The sequence below is a fragment of the Carassius auratus genome, unplaced genomic scaffold, assembly GCF_003368295.1.
Source record: "Carassius auratus strain Wakin unplaced genomic scaffold, ASM336829v1 scaf_tig00005817, whole genome shotgun sequence".
NCBI classification, from domain to species: domain Eukaryota; kingdom Metazoa; phylum Chordata; class Actinopteri; order Cypriniformes; family Cyprinidae; genus Carassius; species Carassius auratus.
Window position 1 is genome coordinate 392,383 of NW_020523700.1, and position 6,468 is coordinate 398,850.

Genomic DNA, 6,468 nt, shown 5'->3' on the forward strand with positions numbered 1-6,468 from the left:
GATGAAGGCAGCAACATAATCAAAGTCCTGGAACCATATAGGAGGCTTTCTTGTCTGGATCACCTAATTAATTCTGTCCTTCGCCACGGTCTGCATGCAGACGCACTGTCTGAAAATGCGCCGGATATAGGAGAGACCATATCTGCTGCGTAAGGACTTGTAATATATTTAAAACAATCTGGCCTGGTTGTGCAATTGCCAAAGACAGTGCTACAGATGGGGGAGATGCGATTCAGCACAGTGTACCTCACGCTCAAGTCAGTATAACATGTATACTCAGAGCTACGGGAGAAACTGGAGAACCGCGGTGAGGTTGAGCGCATTGAAAATATTGCACCTGACTTATTGAGCTTTCTGGTCACATTTTTGGAGCCATTCTATAATGCCCAGAGAGAGTTGGAGGGCGAAAAATATGCAACCATAAACCTGGTCTGCCTCTGGCTTGAGAGACTGAAGAGACATTGCCAGCCCTCTCCCACCGACTCACCGCAGCAAGCATTTGTGCACCAGAGACATGCCGAGTTCATTGTGCAAAAAATCAAGGTGAACATTCTGCACAAAGTTGCTCTTTTCCGCTGGCCCAAATTCAACAAATTGAGGATGATGTCTCCTGCAGAGATATGTCATATATGGAGAGATTGTATTTTATTTGTGTTGGGTGCTGTGTTTTCCGTGTGTGTATTTGGCACTGATTGTTTTTCCTCTTGATGTGGTGTTTTTATTTAATGTGCACTTTTGGTGATTTATAATCTTTAGAATGTGGGATGACGCTTCCATATTTTCCTAGTGCCTGGATCAGAACTGATTAGCGGATGGACAGCTGTTGGTAATCGCTATAACAAATCACAGATCATTTAAAAAGGAAAGCGAATGAACTGAAAGCGCGTCTGCTACCCTATGAACTTTGCTTGGTGCTGCTCTGTTCCCCTTGTTCTCTACTGCTGGATGGTAGTAGCGATTTACTTATTTTGTTGACACGATCGTTGTATGTGATTATTGTTTGTTTGTGTCGAAGCCCGAAGTTGTTGACGTGCCGGTCCAGTTATCAACTCAGTGGCTGCTGTGTCTTCGCCTTATCCTCTGCTGTGCTAAGATTGCTGCCGATCCTTGCTGCACTGTCCGGAGTCTGCCTTATCTGTCCTGTCCCGGTGGTGGGTGGAGTGCTGTCCAACAGGACTATGAGTCAGATTCGTCTGCTCCCAGTTTATTGGTGAGTGTTAAATTATGCTCTCTCATTCTGTCCGAAGTTAAGATCCACGCTTCACCTAAATTGGAGAGTTCCAGTCTGTCTGCCACAGTCATAATTTAGATACAATATAGCTTGTGTTTATTCACAAATTGTAGTGATTTGTTGTGTTTTGCATGACTGGTAATTTTTATATTGTGGTGTTGTGTTCTCCTGTGTTTATCTACTGTGGAGGTACTGGCGGTTTCCTTTTTGTTTGTGTGAGTGTCGTGTTGGTGTGGGCGAGTGATTGACAGGTGGCCGCTGCGTAGACGCCACTGCTTGGCGAGAGATGAACTTGTGTAAAGAATTGCTGAAGAATTTTTTGAGTGTTATCCTGTTCTGCTTTTAAGCTTGTGTGAGAGTGTGTATGATGTACTCTTTTCTTTTTTTTTATTGTAATTAGAGATCGTAATAAATATATTTTTATATTGAACTGTTGTCTGGGTGCTCCCCGTTGGATTGCAACCTTGTAGTGGTCGGGGAGCTTGTGTGTCTCAATGACCCCTAGAGCTATACCAGCGGGAGATTTAACTCCTGGTAGGGCCACCCATGCTGGACAGGTCAAAGGGTAGAGGCCAGACAAAGAGTAATCCACTGGTCCTCCAGGTTGGAGGTTTAGCACAGGGCTAACAACTCTGTCTTGTAAAAACAAGCACGTTACGGAAACAGCAACAGAAGGAATCGACGCTACTGGGCGTGATGGACTTCCAGGGCTATCGTCAGATGCTTGGATGAACGCCATTGGTGAAAGCCGAAAGGAAGCCAGTGACAGGAAGGTGGAAATTCTGAATGCCAAACTTAAGACTAGGATAGGATTTTGGAATGTAAGAACAATGTACGATACAGGCAAATTAGCACAAGTGATATCAGAGATGAGAATATACAACATAGATATACTTGGAGTAAGTGAAAGTAGATGGACAGGATCAGGGAGACTCACAACAAGCACAGGTGAAACAGTGCTGTACTCAGGAAGAGATGACCACCAACATAGGGAAGGAGTAGCCATCATTCTAAAGAAAGGAGTAGAAAAGAGCTTGATAGAGTGGAAACCTGTCAACAGTAGGCTCATGAAGATAAGGCTAAGGGGGAAGCAAATTAACACAACTATCATCCAGTGCTATGCTCCAACAAATGACAGCGATGACACTAGGAAGGATGAATTCTACGAACAACTGCAGGCTGTACTGGAAACTACACCCAGACATGACATGAGGATAGTGATGGGGGACCTAAACGCCAAAATGGGAAACAACAACACAGAACACGACAGGGCGATGGGAAGGGAAGGCTGTGGTGTCATGAATGAGAATGGGGAGAGGTTAGCAGAGTTTTGCACTATGCATGACCTCGTCATTGGGGGAACCTTGTTCCAACACAAGGTCATTCACAAACTAACATGGCACTCTCCAAACGGAAAGGATCAAAATCAAATAGATCATCTCATGATAAATGGCACATGGAGACGCTCTTTACTTGATGTTAAGGTCAAACGAGGAGCAGACATTGGTAGTGATCACCACCTAGTCACAGCTGTGCTGAGAATAAAGCTTAAGAAAACAGGAAGCAGAAAAACAGCCAGAAAGCAATTTGATGTCGGAAAGCTAAATGACACAAAGGTCAGAGGTTATTTTGTGCTACAACTAAAGAACAGATTTCAAGCATTAGCAGATATGTTGGATCATACAGAGCCAAAATCAGATGATATCAACACTATGTAGGAACAGACCAAAACAACCTATGTGAAGACCAGTGAAGCCTGTCTTGGATACAAGCACAAGGAAAAGAAGGAATGGTTAAGTGATGACACATGGCAAACTGTAGAAAATAGAAGGGCCTTAAAGAAGAAAGTAAATGAGGCAAAGTCTGAACGGCTTAAAGAAAAATACAGGAAACAATACCAAGAAACAAACAAAGTAGTGCGAAGGAAAGCTAGAGCAGACAAGCGGGCATATCTAGAAAATCTTGCAAGTCAAGCAGAAGAGGCAGCTAAGAAAGGGGAGCAAGGAAAAGTCTACAAGATCACTAAAATAGTGAGTGGCAAACACAGACGAACAACTGAAGCACCAATAGTAGACAAAAAGGGTCAGCTATTGACAACTGAGTCACAACAAGAAGCCCGATGGGCAGAGCACTTTCAGGAAGTTCTAAACAGACCACCACCCACAACAGAACCAAATATCCAGCATGCAGAGAATGACCTGGACATTAGCATTGAACCACCAACAAAGGAAGAAATTGTCTCAGCCATTAAATCCCAAAAAAATGGAAAAGCCCCTGGCAAAGATAACCTGAATGCAGAGCTTTTTAAAGCAGACCCAGATCTCGCCTCCAAAATACTTCAACCACTATTCAAAACCATCTGGGAGGGAAAAGAAATACCTGATGACTGGTCAGAAGGAATTATCATAAAGATACCAAAGAAGGGCAACTTGAGAGATTGTAATAAATGGCGCGGAATTACTCTCCTATCGATACCAAGCAAAATCATGGCAAAAATCATTGAGCAGCGTCTTACAGAGGCAGTGGATAAGAAACTCAGGAATGAACAGGCAGGATTCCGTAAGGGGAGGGGCTGTATTGATCAAATATTTGCACTTCGTAACATCATAGAACAATGCACAGAATGGCAGAGGCAAATATATATCAATTTTATCGACTTTGAAAAGGCATTCGATAGTATACACCGAGAAGGCCTCTGGAACATCTTAAGGTTGTATGGAATTCCACAACACATAGTGGACCTCATCAAGACCTTCTATGCCAACTTTAAATGCCGAGTGGGAAGCAGTAGCCTGGTGTTCCAGGTAAAGACAGGAGTCAGACAAGGATGTGTGATGTCAGCATTGCTCTTTAACATCGTTATCGACTGGGTGATGCGCCGCACAACAGAAGACCAAACAAGAGGTATACGATGGACCCTCTTCTCAGCATTGGAAGACCTTTATTTTGCTGATGATCTGGCTCTTGTCTCACACACTCACCAACACATGCAAGAGAAAACATCAGGTCTCAGCTACTTTGCACAGCAAGTTGGCCTGAAATAAACCAGAAAAAATCTGAAGTGATGGCGTTAAACATCTCAGATCCATTACCAATACATGTAAATGGAGAATCTCTATTAACAACAAATGAGTTCACCTATCTTGGGAGTATTGTAAGATATGATGGGGGTGCACATAATGACATTAAAAATAGAATAAACAAAGCCAGAAATGCATTCAGAATGCTAAACAACATCTGGAAGTCTCAGCAATACAGAAACAAGACAAAACTCAAATTATATCAGAGCTGCGTTCTATCCACTCTTCTGTATGGCGCAGAATGCTGGAGAATGACAGAAAATGACATACGTCAACTGTCAGTCTTCCACACAAGGAGTCTGAGAAGAATCTGTCAGATTTTTTGGCCAAGCAAGATATCAAACAAGGATCTGTTAACAAGATGTCAACAAGACAGCATGGCAAACATCATAACAAAGCAGCGCTGGAACTGGATTGGACATGTTTTGAGAAAAGAACACGACAGCATCCCAAGAGTAGCCCTTCATTGGACACCCGAAGGCAGAAGAAAGAGAGGACGACCCAAGATCACCTGGCGTCGCACAGTAGAGGAAGAAATTAAATCTATGAACCTGACATGGGGAGATATCCAGAAAAAAGCCCAGAATCGACCAGAGTGGAGAACCTTCGTTGCTGCCCTACATGCCAGAGGCATAATGGGCAGTAAGTAAGTAAGTAAGTTGTCTGGGTATATCTGTTGTATTGCTCCCACCAAACTAAAAGAACTTGCAAATAAAAGATAAGGCTACTTTATTTAGAGTCCCAGCTCTTTAATTGGGTGGCGTAGTCGAGCTACATTTAATTTGGGCCACATTTGGCGTAGTCGGCAGGGTTTGGTTTGGAGCTTCACATATAGGTCACCCAGACTGTATCATTTATAGTTATATATATATATATATATATATATATATATATATATATATATATATATATATATATATATATAATTTTTTTTTTTTTTCTTGTCTGAACATGATGATGATGCCGGTTTATGCGGGTGCACCTTGGATCCCTAAATTTAAGGGGGTGGTGGTGATTTAAAATTTAGTGAGTGGAAAGAACAAATTCAGAGTTTATTGCAGGTACGGGAGTTTAATGAACCGCAAAAAGTTGGTATAGTGCTGGGGGCATTAACTGATGAAGCTAAGAGGGAGGTTTGTGTCTTAGGGGATGTAGACAGTGATACTGTAGCAAAAATATAGAAACATCTAGACACCTTGTATGGAGACCAGGTCCCTGTGGCTAATTTGAGATCACAATTTTTTAGGTGTGTACAAGTTGCCAGTGAATGCATTAAGAGAAGAAATGAGCCGGCAGTTACAGCCTGCTGCAGGCGAGCCTATGCGACGCCCACAACATTCTAATCAGCTGCCACTTAGGAGGAGTGTCCAGTCCTATACACCTAACAACTGGGCTGCAGATGGTAGGCCTATATGCCACCAGTGTGGCCGCACTGGACATATTGCTAGGTTCTGTAGATCCCCATCCGAGTCAGTTACTGATTTAAATTAGTTTGTCCTGCTACTGAGGTCCAAGTAGCAGGGAATTCAGGGGAAGCAGGATCAAGGACCATATTTGTAGGTGACTGTCCTAAGGTTGAGGTTCAAGTAAATGGTGTGCCTTTAATTGGACTAATCGACACTGGTTCGCAAGTGACATTAATGCGACAGAGTGTATTTGACCAACACTATCCAACAGATTCCCTATCATATGGCCTGGCCCCCAACAAATTGACACTTAGAGTGGCTAATGGGTTATCCATTCCTTATCAAGGCTATGCAGTGATGGAACACAAAGTAGGAGGTGTTAATATTTCTGGGAGGGAGGTTGTTATAGTAGCTGACCACTGTCTAACTGCCCCATTACTGATTGGTATGAACGTTATCACAACCTGCTTGCAGGACCTTCTTAATCAACCAGAGGGCCTGAAAACTGTTTTTCAGGATCTAGGGACAAGGAAAGCCTGGACGAGTGCATTTGCTGTGTGCCAACGGACAGCTGTAGTTGGGGGGGGGGGATACATGGGGTTTGTGCGTCCAGGAAACCGCAGGGGCTTAACTGTTCTGGCTAGAAGCGAGGTGGTGGTTTGGGGGGGTGCAAGGATGGGTCCGAAGTTGCAGGATTACTGTGGTCTGATCGAAGCACTGCCTGAGCTAGGGGCTTTTTCTGTGGCAAAGA